Raw genomic sequence first — 21,292 nt, forward strand, 5'->3', positions numbered from 1 at the left:
AGACCGACGAAAAAGAGGGAAAAAAAAAAATATATATATATATATATATATGGCGAACGCCGCGCGCCGCGCTGTCGGTTTCGTGCGCGGCGACGTGCTCTTCGGCGAGAATCCTGCGACAGCCGGGGGGGAAGGGGGGAGAGGGAGAACCCTGCCTACCTCTGTCGTCCCCCGTCAAGCCCGAATGCGATTTACCGTTGATCCTCTTTAACGAGCTTCCGATAAACGAAGGAAATTCGCGTCAGCGATGAAAACGTTTCGTAATCCGGGATCTCCGCCCGTCTATCCGTCGTTGCCTTCTCTCCCTTTTTTTTTTTCTTTTTTCGTTTGGTAGCCGCCACCGAACACGCCTCCTCTGATTTCGCCTCTCTCCACGATATTTCGCCAAATCATAATTTCCCACGAAATGAAATGATTATAGCGGCAGATGAGATAGATTAAAAAAGGTGTTTCTCTTTCTTTATCCTACTGTCTATCTATCTCTATCTTAAATGCCGACTCTGGCACTCCAGTCGGTTCAAAATGCATTTTGAATCGCGATTGCGAGATACTACTGCGAAATCCGCGGCTACTCTTGGGTTACAGTCGAAATGGATTAAACGTAAATATTAAAGCAGCTGAGCGGTACATAAAGTTCTAATTAAAAGCTCTCCGCTCTCGAAACATCGCGAAATACGAAAGGCAGTTTTCATCGGGTTCGTTTTTGTACGGTACGGCGGATTAATGCGAAATCGAGGTTGGTGAAGTACGCATCTCAAATTTCTTTTACGATTAAAGCGAATTAATTGAACCATGAAAGAAAATTGAAGACTTCACTCGCATCGAGCAACGTGTATTCAGCCGCGGGATCATACAAAGTCAATATAGCGTAGAGAAATATGTATAATATCATTAATAAAGTCAAAAATTAAATTACGCAGCGCATTTATAAAAATACAAATACGGCATACGCTAAAATTAAACGTCAGTAATATTCAACATCAAATACAACATACACAACGAGATTATTAAACAGAATTTTAATCAAACATTAAATCAATTGGATAAACCACTGACCAATTTTACACCAATGTCTTGTAATGCCCAATTATATATATATTTTTTTTTTTAAGTATTGTATAAAATATAATAATACTCTTAATAACAAAATTATTATTATATTTTATATAATGCTCAAAAAGAGAGAGAGAGAGAGAGAGAGAGAAAAAAGAATCCTGCATTTTTGTATCTCGTGAGCTAGGTTGTATGATGTGTTATCACGATATATCCCATCGACATATTGACAAGCAACTAATGTTTATTATTAATTGACCATATTTATTACGTTTAATTATATAGTAATAATTTTATTTTTTAATTTGCATTTTAGAAAAATGTAAAAATAAAGTGTATTATTTCTATTATATGTATTTTTTGCAATATAAAATTTCATGCGCCCGCATACGCTACTTTTTTTCTATATTAATTATCATATAAATAATGCGATGTAAAAATATAGAAAAATGTGGAAAAAATATATATGAACAATACGTCTCACTTTTAATGCGTATTTTTAAAATAATTCCTTTGTCATATTTCATAAAAAAACATATATATTTTTTATTAAAATATCCATAAAAGAACAAGATTTGTTATTATGCATTAATTGTATAAATGCACTATATATGGAATATAAACGCAGAATTTAATTAATTATAATCATAAAATTATTGACTCACCAGTCGTTGTCTCGCTGTTTCTTACCCTTGTAAAGCTTTAGCGATGATCGATGATTTATGTTGATGCACATATAATTTAGTAAAAATTATTTGAATAACAGTAGTTACAATATTTAAAATTCCGATGATCGCACATTTTTGTCGACCGATGCACATTAATTTCAGATAATAATCCCTATAAAAATAACCACACGCGCACACAAACAAGCTTGCGATATTATCTGCCGATATTCACTTTACGATAACGTACTTTCGATCGAATATCGATTACCGATATTTTTTGCGACATCTGCACAACCAAAATAATCGCCCGTTACTTTTAACACTGCCGACACGTTTATGCGCGGTGATATTTTTTCTCGGCACTCCCGAAATTCACGTCGCTGAACAAACACGCCACTGAATTCATATTCGCGACACTCGCGCAATGTTGTACGAACGAAACGATCGCCACACGATGAAGTAGCGAGCACGAGCGATTACGGAATTCGCGCGCCTCTCATTATGGCTTCCATTACGGAATCTCGACGAAAGCGGTCTGTTAACCGCGATTCCACCGACTAAATATCGATCGCTGTGTATCATTCGCGAGAAACTTAACCTCAATGTAATCACGGCGCTCGCTCGATACTTTGCTCGATGCTAGCCCCAAAGTAATCACAACGATCGTTTCATGCTCCGCTCGAAACTCGACTGCTCGCGACGGTTGCCAAGAGACGATTAACGGAGACGCAGGTCAATCTCGCCAAATTCAGAGCGATGCGAGTGAATCGCAGCTCGCCAACTTCTCGTTTCTTCCGTTATTTTTCGTAATACGATATGTTTAACGATCGCGATTCTAATATCAGAATCCTTTGTCAATGAAAAAATAATTGTTAGTTAATATCGCGAATGTTGGTTTAATAACCGTATGCTATAAACTTATAGACGAGCGAAACACGTATCTCGAGATCGCGCACTACACAGACTCGTCTCACGCAGCGGACACGACTGTGTGTTTGTGTTTATATCGTACGCGGTTGGAACTCTCACGTCTCCCCCCCCCTCCCTCTCCCCACCTATTCCGAGAATCGTCAACCGGCGAGTCTTCATGTTTTCTTCCAATAAATAATAATATACGCTTCGATACACGTGTTCTTCGACTAATAGCATTTTCGAGTGAAGTAAATTTGATCGTTCCGGGATCGATTAATGACGTCATAAATTTCGTCTTGGGTTACTTATGGGATATACTTGGATTATTAGATTAATCAATTAAATACTTGAAATAAGTCTTTGATTAATTGATTAGGGGAAAGAGAATTTTGTGTTTTAAAGCCAAAATAACGTTAATCAGAATATATTTTATATTATTATATTATTATATTTAATTAGTTATTTATATTAATAAAATTCAAAATCCATTTAAGGTCGAACATATGTTCATGGAAAATTAGATTTAATCGTTCTCAGAGTAATTAAATCTACTTCATTCGCTATAAGAAAAGCATGTTTATATTCTCGTGCTAATTCCAAGAAGGTATTTCTGTTTCTACATTACGTCTATTACATTACGTTTTCGTATTCTTTCTTTAATCGGCGAAAGCGAATAATGTGTACGGAATTGAATAAAATATATCGGATATTTGCGTGACGTTTCTCTCCCGCTAATATATATGACAGTAATTATTAATTACTCATCGATCAACGAAGCGTAATATGTCGTATTACGAATATTAAATATATCAAAATATTAGCTTTCACGCGATGATTCGGAAATCACAATCGCATTTTCCGTATTCTGCGTCGAAAATAAATCTATACGAATGTGTACATATATACAAAAGTAAATACGCTTCGATAGTATAATATTAAATCGCATATCATTTAAATTTGCGCGATCGTAATCGACTGCGTTTTCGTGATTTATCCGCGTAATGAATTGAACAGTAGTATTCGTGCGCTTATAAAAAAATTTTTTTAGTGTACTCTACTCAAAAAGATTCTCTGAACATTCTTTCATCTTGCAGGTATTTTTGTTCAAAATTCCAGGTAAAGAGAATATTTTAAAGTGAGTTTTTGATGTAATTTCCTTCAAAAAAAAAGTTGTTTTTTTCTACAGCGCATTTTCTCATGCTTTTCATTCATATAAAAGAAAAATACACAGCCAGTTTTAAAGTTTTAAGTACTAGATTACAAATATAATATAATGAAAAAAACTGAATACTTTTTGTTACGATAAAAATTTTTAACTTGCATGACATTTTCATTTTTTATCACTAAAAATTAAAGTAAAAAATATATACTGCATATTTAATATTTTGTTAAGACTTTATTTGAGATTGAATATATAAACAGAGAGATAAGTATACATTTATAACATATTTTAAACACATAATCACACACAATTTGAGTGTTTATCGGCAGATTGCAAATTTTTTGATATAAGAGCAAAATTATTAAAGAAAGAATATTTTTAAAAATTTCCTGAATCTCAATAAAATTAATTGAGAATTTCCTGATTTCTCTAGGTACAAAAAAATTCTCTGAAAATTCCAGATTTTTCTATGGAATAGATATCCTGTTCCTTTCATTATAAAATCACAATAAATTATGCTTAATAACCATAAAACGTGAAAATAATTATAAATCGTGAAAATTGAAAAGCAGAGTAAAACTTCGCGTTCGCGACTGAGTCGTGTTTCATCAACGTTCGTACATCAATAGTCGTAAAGAAAAAAAAAGCCCCGAAAACCGAGTCGACACGAGACAGTACTGCGAACGTCTGAACCGAAATCCATCCAAGAGCCGCACCCCGTCAGCAGGCAAAAATATGACAGTGAACTTTATTATGCTTAAACGACGCGGCGAAACTGTCACGCGAGTCGGAAATATAGCGGCGATGTCTACGATCCGCGAGCTTATTTCAATGATAATAAGCCGCCGAGGATATGTTAAATGTGCAAGCACAAGGGGAAAAGAACTTTCTCCCATCCTCGCCCTTACCGAGTTCTCTCACGGTGACGGAGACGTGCCAATCAATTAGCGACGTTGTTCGATAAGCACGTTCTCTCCGATTACCTCTTCCGATGGTTGCACACGAAGCACACGTCGTGTGCAGCATCGGCTAGGACCGATGGGATTGAAGCAAACCGCAGCTGCATTCTAAACAGCTCGTGATCTCTCCGCGCTTTCTCGCCTCCCGCTCTCTCTCTCTCTCTTTCTCTCGTCCCTACACGACAGTTGCGTTTCGACATTATGGCCGAAAATTCGGGATTCGACAGGCGAGCCGACGTGCCTGAAGGAAAGATAGCGCGTTTCATGTCTCCGTTAATCCTAATAATACGAAGGAATGGCATGGAGTTTCCTCGAAATTCCATAGAGACTACGCTCCCATATTCAACGTGAAAAAATAATCATTGCGTTATAAATCATTTGGGAATTTCTTGCCGAGCGATTAAAGCACAGAAATCGGAAATAAAGTATTAAAATTGACATGTGAAAGCTTCATGTCGCAAGGGAAATTCTAACAAAACGCAAAACGCGCCTTCGAATTCTTGTTGGCTTCTGATATGTTATTTCCGAACATAAATTGTGCAATTGCACACTTAACAATGCCGTTTGTGAGCCAAAATATATTTTGTTCCACGAACTGCAAAGCGCTTTAGTCACGCTCGTGCGATGCGACTGTTTTTAGTTTCGAGATGAATATTTAATAAGTCCTGCGATATAATCCGTCAAAACGTGTCGCTTATTGGTTTATGATACATATACATCGGTTTGCATTTTGCACGCAACATGATCTTCATTTTAAAACATATTTACATTTCCTCTATAATCCATAGACATATATTTACAAATTCGGGATCGATTCGATCCTATGGCATAATTACGATTGTATAAATTTGGAAATGTTGTTACTACAGTCCACTTATTCTACTTTACATTAACAATAAAATAATTATTACAATAATTGCAATAATAACAGCATCAATATTACTGCAGCAGATGTGTTATAGAGTTGTTTGATAAACAATGCATTAGCGGATAAAATGTCAATTTGAATATAGAGAGAATCGAGAGATGAAAAATATCGATCATGGAGAGGTTTTAAAAACGCGCGATACGCGCACAAATAAATATATGCATATACTTTTTTCTCTCCAATCTACGTGATTCGTTGTTAGGAAGCAGCGTCCATTTTCTTTCCGATTCGAATGCATAGCAAAGTGCACGCATGACGCACGCATACCCGAGTGTGCTTGGAGTGTATTCTGTACCGCGTATTTCGATCCCGCGCGATCGAAAAGTACCAGAGACCCGAGCGAGAGCTAAGTAAATATATTTACTCGGCAAACGCAATTATCCGAGCTACCGCGGAGGTTTCTTTGAGAGAGCCGAGTTTCCCTTATACACCGCACGATACATAATATAAATTTTAAATATGAGGCGATCAAATCTACTTATTTCTTCTCAGCAGACGCGCACGCATTTCCAGGTTTTCGTTCCCGCGGACGAGTTAGTTATTCGCGGGTCACGACCATTTTTCCCCTCTCCTTCTCTTTCTCCATTCTTCCATTTAAAATACGGAAACTTGAAAGAGCCAGCAGCCAAGAGCACTTACTCGGCGATATTTATTCGCCCTATTGTGAAGGCTAACTTACTTTGATGAAAGTCCTCCCGAATGGGCTTGCACTGCCGGCGAGCGTTAATGAGAGCGAAGGTACAATAACGGCCATCGTTACTTATATACTCCTGTAGTGACGTAATCGGTTCTCCCTTGGCCAACTTTACCGGCCAAGAGAGAGAGAGAGAGAGACCTTGATAATTAGCACCACCTATCTGCGAGCGAAACTCCACGGTCTCTCTCTCTCTCTCTCTTTCACCGCTCTATCCTTTCGAGATTAACCGAGACCCACATAGAGAGGGCAAGTTTCCAGGACCGTCTAAAGCGCGAGCTTTAGCTGGGGGAACGTAAAATGAGACGAGCAAGCCCGCCGGTGTATCACTAATTAAGGACAAGACTTCGTGCAGATGTGAATTTTCGCGAGTATTATATCGTCCGCCAGTTGAATCTTGTTCATGGCAAAATACGCGGATGAAGTTAAACGCGCAACGTGCGAAGCGATCGAGGAAAGGGCGATTACAAAGATGATAAAGCTTTATACAAAAATTGATCTCGATGATATAAGAACTTACATAAATCACATACGTAACGTATATGGTTATGAATTAATATTTCTATCAATGTTCGTTTGTGTGAAACTCTTCCTATGCAAAATACATATCATTACTGCTGTATTTTAAATAGAGATACTACAATATATATATCATATATAGATGTAATGCGAAATGCAAGTCGTAAATTTCTAATGAAATTCCGTGCATCATCGTTACGCGTTAGTGACATTATTTGATTGACTCATATCCATTCATTTGGCATGATGTGATGGAAAGTACGCAAAGTGTGATAACAGGTGACAGTATTATGTGGCACCGATGTCATTTCACGGAAACGTTAAGCTCGAGAGTTTCTAAACTCCTAGGCTGATCCGTGTAGCTAATTTGCAGAAAGTACCTGATTCGCACACGCTGGATATACACTATAGACATGAGCGACAACTTCTGCGCATTAGTCTCGTAATGAGCCGCCACGTTTGTAATTCCGAAGAATGGCTCGGTATTCCTGATGCTGAATGCAACAATGCATCTCATGCTATTTACATTAACGAGAATTACGATAAGCCCCACCCATATTTACCGCGGAATTTATGGCGGAAATTATTTGTCCTCGCTAAGATACATTGTGCAAACGCAAATTCCTTGTTGAATGCGAGCTCCCCCAATGCCTAAATGAGCTCCGCGTAAATGTAAAATCGAAAACATTCCGCAATTTTAAGAGAAAACTTTCTCTCTCTAACCATAACTTGTTTCGAAACTTTAATTTTCTTCTTCGGAATTATATCTCACGGTTATCGTTTATTATATTTAAATTTCTTACTTACTTAGCGGCAAATTCTGCTTACGGTAGTTATAATAGTGAAAGAGCTTACCTGTAACAAAAAGAAATAATAGCAATTAGTAACAGTTAAATAATATTATTAATAATTATTTTTTAACTTAGTTATTAAACTATAAACCACAAAAGAAAATAAATAATCAATATCTTTGACAGAGATATTTATAGAAATATTCTCAATCAGAAATTATAAATGTACTTTGTATCAATAAAACAAATAAAAAAATCTTTCGTAAGGATTATTTTTTGATGTTATATATGTATATGTTACAATGTATTTAATTCCTATATCCTCTTTGCTGTATATATTCATATATCCTTATATCATTATCTACTTCTTCACCGCCCCATTCGCGTCGCATAAAATAACTAATATCACTCGCTGTACGAGCAACCATGATTTTCCATATTTCAACGCGACCAGAAAGTGCGACGTTTACGACAACACCGTAAACCCAAAGAAGCCAGCTCGCGCATGTAAAACGGCCCGCCTACGGGCATAATAACGTAAAACCATGAAATAACGGAAGTGTCGCGGGGCAAATAGTAATACCGCGGCACAGCTAATAAAGAATCGCCGTGGAGAAAGAAAGATCATCGTGAAATAAAGCGTGCCTTGGTTCGCGAGTAAAATGCGATGGCTACGAGGAAGATGGAATTAATTTTATTAAACGCTACCCGCGAGCCATTGCAGCGGAGGAGGGGGGGTAGGAAGCACGGCACGGCAGTTCTGTTTGTTCCAGGAGGTAATAAACGCTGCTTTCATCCGCGAGATGTTGTGAAGTTATTGTCCCGTGCCTCCTCGCTCCCCCCCCCTCCCCTCCCAGTTTGCTCACCCTTCTCCTTCCCTTTCTGTACGCTTCAGTCTTCTCATCTCAACCCTTTTCACCTTTTTCCGGTATTCGCCACAATCCCGTCTCAGATGCTTTCCACAACCTTACCTCATACATGGGATTCGCAAAAATGATTTACGATCGTTTCTGGTCGCTCTCTCTCTCTCTCTCTTTTTCTCTGTCTTCTCCCTTTTCTGCTGACCCGCTCTCGCGGGAACACCTGCATCATCCCGGTGCTCCCGGAATGTACCGTTCATCCAAGAAAGATTCCGATCTGAACGGGTTACTACAGTGCGCGGCACGAGATGGTGTGTGTGTGTGTGTGTGTGCTTTATAACCGCGCTGTAACGCGAGAATTTATTAAGCATTACACCGCGAAGAAACTTGAGCTGAAAGTGGTCGCGATGCATTTCGAATTTGCGCGTCTCTGCCGCTACCTGTCGACTTTTCGTCGGTTATAAATTTTCAGACTACGTCGACTGTAATAACAGTCGTACTACAATTGTGCGAAATGCTCGAGTTTGTTTGCAAACTTGTTTAACTCGCGCAACAACCTGTAGCCTCCGATTATCATTCCCTGAAAATATATCAGACGCGGACTTTAACGATATCTGGTACGACTACATTCAAAACTCGCATAAAGCAAATACCGTATTACAATCAATCTTTTTATTGCGTTAATGTAGTGTTTAAGAGTCACACAAATATTAAATCTTAAAACTTGAGTCAGATTCGACGATGGAACAATTATTTCTGTCTGAAATCTCTCTTAGTAAACTTACTTATTTATATCCTGAAATTGTGTCAAAACCGTTACGCATACAGCCATACTCTCAGAACATTCTGTATTAGACGCGATGCGGAAAGAGCTCGAGGCTAAAGGAACGAACAGAGAAGACGGAAGATTTAGATTATGGATCGCAAATTGACGACGCGGTGGCGGCGAACTGCAGTTGCGAGCAGCCAGGTTCGTCTCCTGCGAGCGGAATACCTCGGTAAACCAAGTTCACAATCAGCAAGCGCGGGAAAGCACACCGCTGAACCAAAACCGCCGTAGGAAAGCTGAATACCAACGCGACGATACCGCTGTGTTGCTGTGCTGCCGTTGTTGTCCCCCCGTCCATTTGCCGTCCATGATCTGCCCCTATATCCGGTTCCTTTGACGCGATAGTATAATACGCCATCTCTCTCTCTCTCCTTCCCTTTCCTCCCTCCTCCCCTCTCACTCTCTCTTCCTCTTCGCGACGTTCCACAAACCTGCTTCCCTTTTCAGAGAGAAGTGCCTTGATAGGAAGTACGCTTTGAACCGCCCGGAGTTGCGCAATTGCAATGATGACTATTCGTCGCGAAAGTACATAAGGGGAGTAAATAAATAAAAGATTTTACGAAGAGAGAGAGAGAGAGAGAGAAAGAGATGAGTAAGAAGGAATAGGGAGCAAGACGAGGAAAAAGTGACTAGACAGTTTTAATGCAAGCATCAACTCGTACCGGGAAGAAAGATTTAACGGGTGGCTGCTGAATAATGAAATAAGTTATTAGATAGAATTAATAGCTGAAAAGTATATCCCTGAAAGGAGCTGGGATATTAAGATCTGAAAGCTCCTCGAAGAAGGGGAGAGGTGATATTATTCTTCCTGCCCGACGATTCATCCTCGATATTTAATCTATTTTCGTCGTTTCGCTCTCCTCGACTATCCTGTAAGATGTCCGATACGCTTTGTTAGACGAAATTGATACCTACCGAAAGACAGATAGAGAAAGCGGGAAAACGTTCGTCTCCGGAAAAAAACATTGGCGTCGATCAAATGGTCGTTCATCCGAGAAACTCCGTCCTTCTCCGTCTCTCTCTCGAATAACGAAGTGCGCGAAAAACTCCTCCTCGCGGATCACACGTTAAATCAGGAGGGAACGCAAACTGGAGAAAACTAACAGATTATGGCGGACTAAGTCAGCGAAATCGGCTCGCGGATTTTCACAAAAGTCAATCCGCCGCTCATTTTACGATCAACCGGATGCCCCGTCGGGCTTGCACCCGATCGCGAAATTATCTGAGAAAAGTATACGACTTTCGAAATTTTTTTGAAGACACTACGACGGTGAATTCACGATACGTCAGTTTATTCACGTGTCTTGGGAAATACAAATGAGCGACCGTACGAGAAATGGATGTATTCTATAGTTTAAGAGTATGACGAAAAGTTTTATCGTGCATTTTGTGCGGTCACATCCTTGGACCGGCAAAGAAAAAACGACTGTACCACGGGAATATAGCAGCTTTCTCGTTCGAGTTTTCCCGGGATGACCTGGATTCTTGAATCGCGGGTGTATTTTTCATAGAATGTTATCGTCGATCGCGCTACGACGAGATAGCCGCTTTTGCATATATCACGCGACCTGTTCTGTTTCTAGAAATATGTAAACTGTAATCAAACATATTTGTAATGCGTATCGAACAAAAGTTTCCTGATTTGCATTTTCGAATTACGCATAATAGATATATATCAAATGTGTATCGGAAAATATTGACAAAGGAATTCTTCCAACGTTAAATCAGATTACATAAATTATTGAAACTCCACGTTTTTGAGAAATTCATAAACTCTTTTCCCAATCTTTCGTGCAGACAAGTATTGCATGTATTGTAAAGAGATTGAAACTGGCATTGTATAATTTTCTTTGTTTTGTATGAACATGGACATGCGCGGTTACGAAATGACTGAATGGACAAAGGCTCTTTCAATAAACTTATAAACACTTTGATATTCACAAATTGCGAGCATCTGTTTTTTTTTTCTCAAACAAAATTTCGATAAAAAATGACAATGAATTAGCTGGCAGCAAACAATCATGAGAAGAGGAGAGTGGAAAAAGAGAGAAGAGGAGAGAAAAGCGAAAGCCAGGAATGAGCGGGGAAAGAGCACAAAGATACGGATTGATCGAAAACAACCGAAGAAGAAAGGGCGGGATTGAGATGAAAACGGCGCGGAGTGAAAAATCTGACCGCGACATTAATTGCGGTCGGATGATCGATCGATCGATCGATCGTACGATCGAACGAGCAGCGATGGCCCCGAAATCTCCCAAACGAATAACAAAAGCACAGTCGCTTTGAGGATCGGCGCAAAGTGCTCGCCCGTTCGTCCGGCGTGAAACTCGCGTTTCACGGACCGACGCGAAAAAATTACGCGTGCGGTGGCGGTTAACGTTCGCGAGTATCGGCAAAAAGGGACGCATGCCGGACGCATCATGGCGGGCTAAAAAAAGGAACGTTGGACAGAATAATGTTTCGCTGTCAAAGTACTTTTGACAAAAGACGAAAATGCGGAAGATGCACGCGTTTAAAATAATCTAGCAATATTATCTCTTATTATACGTTGATTATCAATTTATCGACAAGCCGTTCGCGTCGTTGCAACAACCGAGAGATCGTACTTTTTTATCGGATATTTTTGACAATTAGCATACGTTATAATGACACATCTCATAACAAGAAATCAGCGTATAACAATGTGCATTATAATAACGCTGATATGCATCTGCCAATTAGTAGGATATCTCGTGCAAACGAAATTAAGCGCGCTGCGGTGAAAAGTCAAATGATAGAAACACTTGCGCGCAACGGAGCGTCAAGTCAACCCTTTTAAATGTCGATTGGCCGGCGGAAAAGCGCGAAAATTCGCGCTAACGCAATATTCGCGATGGTTCCGGTCGCCGCGACGACGCGTGAAACGCGTCGTCCCTGAGCGCGAACGTGCCATGAAAGGGACGCAAAAAAGCATAGGGAGAGGAGAGCTCGACACGACGAAAAGGACGCGCGGAATGGAAATACGCTGTTCGCGCGAACGACGCTTAAAAACGAGTTAACGTAATGCGCCACGGGGAAAATTATTGTACGAACGAGGCTGCAGCTGCCGCGCGCGATATTACGTTCCTCGGGCTGAATGTTTTCGAATGCGTTTTCGGTGCGGCTCTATATGTATTACAGCAAGGATCAGATCTCTCAGTGTAGTTGTTTCATCAATGTTACCGTGAATCCTTTTTAAATCATCCGCGATATTAATACATTGAAAGTCTCGCAAATTTCAATTGAAATCTTACGACAATCTAACTAATTATATCTCTTTGTGTTGGGATGAATAACATTTCTGGCAAATATATTCTAGTTTTTTTTCTATATACATGACAATATACGTAGTTCTTTAAATATGACCGGATGTATTTTATACGTGTCAACGAACTACGTCAATCATTACTAATAATCTATGATCCACACAAGATTCAATATACATATAGAGTGAGTCCAAACCCGTTCTGGCCACACTTTGAAATTTTATTCTGAACAAAAAGTTTCCTATAAACATGAATAGAAAAATGCTTCCTTAAAAAGTTAGAAAACTTTTTGTTCAGAATTTCCGATAAAATCTCAAAGTCTGGCCGGAATGTTTGGGTTGTCTACCCTGCATAAATAAATGTAACAGATATAGTTTTATAAATGCAAGTAGACAATATGTTCAATCAATATCGTTTTACACTAAATCTCATTAGAAAGCATTCATCTTTCGCAATGTTTCATTAAACTGATCGTTATTAAGCCATCACGGTTATCTTTATTCCACAATTTAGATATGTTATAACACATGTATGTAATATTCGCAAAATTGAAATATTCGAAAAGGGATATTAGCGTGATACTAGCTACATTAGCGAACGCAAGCGATATCATGATCGCAATGATGATGTTTAATACAATTTTCGCGTCAATCAAACCACCGCGGTCGGAATGCTGTCACCTGTTTGGTAAAACTGGCGATATTAATGTCATTATCGTCCCTAATCCATCGCTATTAATTATCAGGAACCACGAAGCGGTTTAGATTGCCCGCGTATATAAGCACTCTCGGGTTATTATCGAGATTGTAATCAACGCGTTGATATTAAAAAATCGTTCAATTCTTCTTACGCCGGATTCAGATTAAAAGTCCATTAATTATTGAGTTATCATGCATGTAATCGGTAAACGCTATTCGCTTTAACAGTATTACATTTATTATATGGCGTTCTAAACTCTAGCTGGAAAGAAAAAGCTATAACTTCTTTTTTTTTTCAGTTTTTATAATTAATCAGATTTGTGCACATATTATATGTGAACATTCCTTATAAAAGAAAATGTCATTGTTATACCTGATCAATACCAAATATAACATTATTTGAAACACAAGCCCGAGCATTTAATGAACAGTTATTTGCGTCAATTTTTCATGCATGAAGGAATTCAGTGCCACGAAATACCGCAAAATTATTGCGCGCCTATTTTTTTAAACAGAGAGAAATAAATAAACAAGCTGTTTGCGTATCACGCTCGTTTTATTTTTGCCCTGTCAAAATGAAGTTGGCGAAATTATCACGCTTGCGAGCACAAAATTGCGCCGCAGCAATTGCGCTTTATCTGCTCGCGCTGTTTTATAAATCTCGCTGGAAAAGCGCCGCTCGTTGCTGCTTATGGCGCTGTTGCAGCATGAAAAGCTAGAAAAGCCGAGAAAGCACGATATTAGCGAGTCGGCATAAAGCTTAACGTCGTCTTGCGTTTTATTGCCGCGCGCGCGGCTTCCGCAATGAACGCAATACGTTGGTGTTGAGGAGAAATGACACAAGTTCGAAGAATTCCGTTTGAGAAATGCAGCAACGCATAATTAGAAAGAGCAAGAAAAACAAAGAGGAGAGTCGAGACAAGAAAGAATAGGAGACAAAGAGCAAAAAGATTGAGCGAGAAAGACGAGGAAGGAAGGAAGAGAGCGAGCTATCAAAACGACAGAGCGGCAATGGTGCAATCATGGCAGTAATGAGAGCCGTTAATTATGAAATCCTATAATTAAATTAAACGCGCGTATAGTGCGTAGCTCTTTTGACGCTCGTAAAACCAGGTATAATTTGCGCCGGAAACGAGTAACGGATTGTCATTCATGGTAGGCCACAGACAGGTTGCGCGTGCACGCCCAAAATGAAATCTACACAGCGAGCTCTCTTTCTCTGTCTCTACCTCTCTCTCCCTTTCTCTCTCTCTGCTATCGTCAAATTGCAGGAATCGAGGTGCAATACAAAGCGGCCGGAGGCTTTCGAGAGGTAATTAACAGTATATTAATCCCATTAACGAGCGAGTAAGCCGGTGTTGATGGTTAAGCGTTTTCGTCGGTGTCCACCGTATGCGCTATCACGTTGTTAACAATTATTGGTGCCATAACACGCATGCATTCTTATATGGAATAATTAATAAAATATGAACGATCGATAATCATATATAAATAACCGACTGATCCAAAAATGGAGATAAATTATAATATTAAACCAAATGCATTGGATTATCAATAGGCGGAATACCGCGGGTAATGACATAAAGTGATTTTAGAAACAGTGGCACTTCAAAGTACCGTCGCTCGCGACAAAGGGTTAAGCGTCGAATTACGTTTCGCTTACTCCTAAGGGAAGGAAAGGCTTTGTAAGCCCTCTGTGTTAGTAAAGGCTACCGAATCTCTCACGCTCTCATTCTCCTTCTAATCTGCTATTTCTCTCTTACTCTCTCTTTTTTACTACCTTCCTTTCCTATCCGCGAAAACATATCGCGACGTTCAATATTTCAGATGCTGGCATTTGCTTTTTCGTCCCATTCTTCCTTTGTTCGCCCTTTAGGACTCCTGACATCCTTGAACGATTACGTGTCGTGATATTCCCATTGGCATTGGATAACGATTGTCGCGGCAAAGGTGCGGTGGAACTGAGAATAATCGTGTGACAAAGCGAGAACCGAGGGGAAGGAATGGCTTTGTGACATCCGAGACAAAAATCGGAGGATACCTGCCATTAAGAAGATGAGAATTTATTATTAGCGCGGACAATGCGCGCCCCCACCGCATGACAAAACTTATTTGTTACTCGGATATTTAAACGCTCGGATACTGTTTCCGAAAATGAAACGCCGCTCGCTTGTCGTCATAGACGCTCTTTCAAATAATTTTCTCTTCTCCCTCTCCCCCATCCCCGCCTCCCACTACAATGAAATCTCTTGGAATCTTTGCCATTGTCATCCAAATCGCGTGAGTTTAAACTAATTTATTAGACAATAAATTAGACATATCCGTTTTATAAGATTAATTATAAACGTCTCTCTAGAATTGCTAAATATCAAATTTATTCAGTGGAATTCCTTAAACTTATTTATCGAAAATAATTTTTCCTTCTCTCACTCTTTCTCTGTGTATACATATGATTCACGTTTATGTTGCTTATGCATAATAGATTGCGAATAGTGAACTTATGATATATATTGAAATTATGTGAAAACCCGTGCGACTATTTTAACTGTTAAGTTAAACCACGCGAATTAATACGCTAGATGGTAAAAATTAAATTGACTCACAGACGGATAGCTCGTAGAATCGAATGAAAAAAAAGCTACTGGAGTGAATCAATTTTCGATGCTTTTCGTTCGAACAGAAATGCTCGCACCGCAAAGAGACGCGACAAGGCAAAAAAAACGTTGATCAAAAATTGCATGCTAACGAACAGAAATTGAAAAGTCGCGCGCTGGTTTAAACGATCGTATCTCATCGCTCTTGTTTCTTCGCGCGTCTAATGGTTAAAAATACGCGCATTAGTTAGCAGTGACATTAAAGAATTAAATCGCACGGAAACGAGCGGATAAGGAGTCGCTTAGACGTCCGTCGCGACGTTGTTTTTATCGGACGAGTTCGCACGTGGGTTATCTGACAAAACGAAATGCGAACCGCAGAACGTGAAACCAGACACACACACACACACACACCCTATTTCAGTCGATGCGTACATAAATACCTCATAAAAATGCATCACAAAAATCATCCAGCGGTCTTGATTCTCGCATCATTCGCGTTAATCAACGAAGCTTCATTATATTTCCGCCGCACGTAAAACTGAATTATCGAGAATAATTTTATTTTATCATTAATCTGTGAAATTCCTCATTATAAGTATGTCCAATTTTAATATTATGCGCAAACACGATATATTATATTATATATTACTATATTAATACTTTTTTTATGTGACTAGGATTTTAATACATCTTCGATGCTATTCTCCCTTTACACAAAAATTATAAAAATCAATAAAACAGTATTATCATCGTGCGATTGTTACGTAATAAAAGACATGTGTTTTTACATAGAAAATCGATAGAGGACGTTATGGCAATTATGCCCGATTGCGCCGCGAAACTTGTGTTTGACGAATCAATTAATTTTATCGAACGGACAACCGCGTGCCATCGCCCATTCCACGGCAATCTTCAATAAATGAAAATCGATTCGCTTTCTATTACGAGATAAGTAGCGGAGTAGGAGATTGAATGGTCAGAGGTAGGACAGAATGAAAGAGAGAGAGAGAGAGAGAGAGAGAGAGAGAGAGAGAGAGAGAGGAAGAAGACGAAGGAGAAAAGTCTAAGTCGGATACACAACAATATCTATTAAGATAGCATCGTGACCAACCGCAACCAATCTCGCTGGACAGACCTCGAGGATGGCTGTCGGACATCGTGATTGCGCCTGACATTATAATCAAAACCTATCGCGATTCGTATTTGATGTTTTATTATCTCGATGGAAATTTCCGAAACTTCGACAGAAGAGGATTTATGGTAATCGAACAATTTCAAAAATCTAATAATTATGCAAACTATTTCAAAGCGTGAAAATTCTTCTAAATTTAATTCCATAAATAACATTTCTCCGTATAGTAAAATGTGCTATTTTTAATAAGAAAGTATCTACCATCGATCACATTAATTGATATAACGTAATTATTAACACGATTTTAATAAATAATTTTCGATAATTTTATCTTGACATTTCCGACGACTATGCTACGGCCAATTTAATTCTAGGTATAGATCGTAAAATGCGGTTCTTACATCGCAAAGATTTGTCAATATCGCAGAATCTTTGTCATCTCTATTCTTGATATAGAGAATTAATGTATTACCGGCAAAATTCAATTCGATCCGCGAGAAATTACGTCAAACATTTGGACGATGAATTAGTTTGGATTAAACGAGTCTCGTTGGATTATATGTATCTCTGAGTATTATAGCATCGCTTGAATACGAACGTTGCGTTCTACTGAGATCGAACGTACTGCAAACCCGGACTTTATATGTATACGCTTTATATATATTCAAATTGCATGAAACCAATATATTCTTGTCCCACCTGTACCATACCTAGTATTCTGCGAATAATGTCGGAGGGATTGGATCCTGAAACGAAGCACGTAACAGCCGACATATATATGTACATAGAAGATGGCCCATAAAATGGTAGATACCCGAATATATCCGCGCTAATTCTAGAGAAATAACATAAAATTATTGTTTGAGCTTGAGATATTATATAAAATTTCCTTCGTAACACGTGGGTTTTTCATTCGTAAATTCATCGTGTCAATAAAAAAAAAAAAAACAGTAAAATTTATTCGATATTGCATATACGGTATGTTGACAATATCGAAATAAATAAATTTAAAAACTCATTGTTCCCCCAACCACGCGAGAAGAATCTCGTGCAAATATTTCACGATACAGCATCGTCCTGCATAAGTGAGAGAAGCTCGAGCATAAATCTACCACGAAGTATAGTTGAGTGTTTCGAGATGGACGTTTCGAGCGAGCTGACTTATATACGCTTATCACGGCACGCTCTGCGCTTTCTTCCATACGGATACAATCACTTTTGTTCGCACGCAATAACGCCTTAAAATAGAGCGCGAGATGGAATCGCCCGCAGAAGGGTATTTGCCTCGAAACATTTACCACGTGCCGTTATATTTAGACACCCTCGGTTCCGCTGAGGGAGAAATAGCATTGCCGCTAACGTCCGCGAGAAATTCACGAAACGTTTCTGTCAATGTCAGCGCGTCTCTCCGACAAAAAATTGTGCAGCCAAAATTTTGCGGCTACACGATATTTGACGCTTAGCCGCTTAACAGTTGTAGAAAAGACGGCAAATTTATACGAATTTTATTATTCTTATAGCCTAAAATCTGTCTTTTAATATATCTTTTAATCTTTTAAAGCAGTAAACTAAAAACTCGAGTTTTAAAAATACAAAATATTATTCTTAAAAGTATTATTCTTACAATATTATTCTTAAAAATATTGTAAATAAATCATATATAATATACAATATTGATGATGTATATAATTTAAATATATATGTTGCTTATATAAATTAATGGAAATAATAATGGTAACGATCATGCTATTAATAATCTTTTTCCGAGAGTCTGCATTGAAGCTTTAATTACAACAGCTGTTTTTCCATCGATACTATTACCGCATAACATAAATCGAAATTAATCGCAGTAATAAAAAACAAAAATAAATTTTTAAAAATATTGCCGTTTCCCAGAAAGAAAATATCGAGGATAATGCAGATAAACGAAAAACATAACGTAGCAAAAGTGAAAGTAACTGAAAGAAACTTCAATCGCAATTCTATACGGCTTAAATGACATTATGCATGCGATGACGAGTGAAGAATGTGACGGAAAATGATGAAAATATTGCGAAATATACCATCACAATATAAAGGGGAGAGAAATTTTCTCGTTGCCGCGACGTTGAATTGCTCGTTTGTACAACATTATTAGAGCGAACCTGTAATTGCGTGCGACCAAAGATTCACATGGTCGCGAACGAATCGACGCGAAACCGGGTACCTTTCTGTATCAAAAAGAAAACGACGCGTTAACTGGAAATTCAATGTTCAAATTAACATCAGCTGTAATTGTCGCAAAAACGCATAGATGAAAAAATATAGTCCACTACATCATAGAGAGAGAGAGAGAAAGAGAGAGAGAGAGAGAGAGAGTTCCGTTATAAACGTGAAAAATGTAGCGAGTTTTTGTGACGATTATTTATAGGTAATCCGAGCGCAAAAAAAGATTTGTTATTTTTTCAACTGCGATCTCGCAATTATTATAAAAACAAAGCGTGTAAAATCGTAAAACTTCAACGAGACAGTTATAATCCGTGTTTCTGCATTCTTCTCGATTTGATATACTTTATATTGTAGGCTTATAATGTCAATTTGTATCTCTCACCGTGACTAACATGATAGCTTTATGAGATTTTAATACGCTTGTCACATTTTCTATTTGTTTCATTGCGCTGTCTCCAGTCAAAGTGGCAAATCCTTTCAACTATAGATATTTTTATCAGTTAAAATATGAAGCTTGATTATCATTTTTTTCGATCGCAATTTTCAACATTATCTCCCGTCAACCACAAATCCTTTTAATTTTTCAGATAAAATTCCTCGTATTTTCCCACAACCAGCAAATTTTGAAAATTGAGGAATAATGGGAATTCAATTTATCAGAGAGAGAGAGAGAGAGAGAGAGAGTTTATATTTCGAGGAAAATACGTTTAAATTATCAACCTTCTATGCTTATAAGCTATGATGTACATTCATTGCAAATCCCTTGTTATCCCTCCGTTTTTCGTTCGGTCGCGATCTACGTAGATAACCGACGAATCGCTCGACTGCGAATCTGCCGTAATTAATTTCCGTAATTGTATTTGCCCGTTCATCGCGCGTACGCTCTCTCCTTCTCTCTCTCTCTCTCTCTCTCTCTCTCTCTCTCTCTCTCTCTCTCAAGGTTTATTAATATACGCTAACAATGTTGAGGTAACTGCAACGCGGAGAATGCGCGTTACCGAACCGGATACATTCTGCGATGTCTCGTTCACAACCCTGCCTTTCCTCGCCCCCTCACTTTCTATCTCCGTTGTAGCAATTGCAGCGCAATTACAACAATTTAACCAAATTACCCGCACAGAAACGCCGCCTCCACAGTTTCGCAGCGAATTAAGACCCATGCGGGGTGCTTTTTTTTAAATTAAGTAGCATGTACGAAGGACGGAGTGAACTCGCCGCCAGGAATATCGCCCTATTGTGTTTAATGTTAGTATCGATTGCCATAGGACCGTCCGAATGGGGCTGTGAAATTCATAGCTTCCGAGATACGCGCACTCATCGTTTACGTGTGTACGTGCGGACCTCGCACACACCGAAACGCGTCTGCTTACCTGCCATGAATATTATTGACGCGTTAAGCGGCCGCCTCTTAGAGAGGAATATTATTGCACACTAATTGCTTTACGAATTCGTATCCAGCGCTTCAATTCACTATACACGTGAGTAATGAGCTTAGATGAAATCCCTGCGAAAGAAGCTTTCGTCTTCTTCACGATATTCAGATAAGAGTCTGTAATATATAGCGCAAAAAGAAAGAATGTATATATATATATATATATATATATATATATCCCTCTCTTCTTTTCTCTTATTGTGATCTACCAAAAATTAAATGCGTAAAGCGAGTAGTTTCGAGTCGGAGCGAATGAAGCAACGATAGAGATTATCGAGAAGGAATTACCGCACGGAGGAAGCGCGAGACGGTGGATAAACGAACGAAAAGGACTTCCTCCCCAAGACTATTCGGGGGCGGACTAACGAGCGAGGATGTACGATTTAGCGAATGTTAATGAAGACGGTGGGTCTGTGGTACTCTCGCCGCATCTATCTGCATTCTTAATTGCCGCAATTAAAGTGCCCGGCCTCCGTTTCTCTCCCCTTCCCCCCCTCCCTCCTTCCACCCTTCCCAGGACACCGGAAAATCCTGTCTGCGCCACTGTACATCCTGGTTGCGCGTGA

At 38.9% G+C, this 21,292-nt stretch overlaps 1 protein-coding gene across 5 annotated transcripts in view; it reads right to left on the minus strand.

Moving 5' to 3' along the window:
* The window catches only part of LOC126849974 (semaphorin-1A), a 217,935-nt gene that overhangs the window by 109,397 nt on the left and 87,246 nt on the right, over positions 1-21,292 (minus strand). The window contains exon 1 of one of the 5 annotated variants that reach the window (XM_050592478.1): positions 1,719-2,660. The exons of the other annotated variants lie outside the window; for them this stretch is intronic. The gene's annotated coding sequence lies outside the window, so the exon portion shown is untranslated. Of the gene's footprint in view, positions 1-1,718; positions 2,661-21,292 lie in introns of those variants that run through there. 5 annotated transcript variants of the gene reach the window in all.

This window comes from Cataglyphis hispanica, chromosome 5, assembly GCF_021464435.1.
Source record: "Cataglyphis hispanica isolate Lineage 1 chromosome 5, ULB_Chis1_1.0, whole genome shotgun sequence".
In the NCBI taxonomy this organism is placed as follows: domain Eukaryota; kingdom Metazoa; phylum Arthropoda; class Insecta; order Hymenoptera; family Formicidae; genus Cataglyphis; species Cataglyphis hispanica.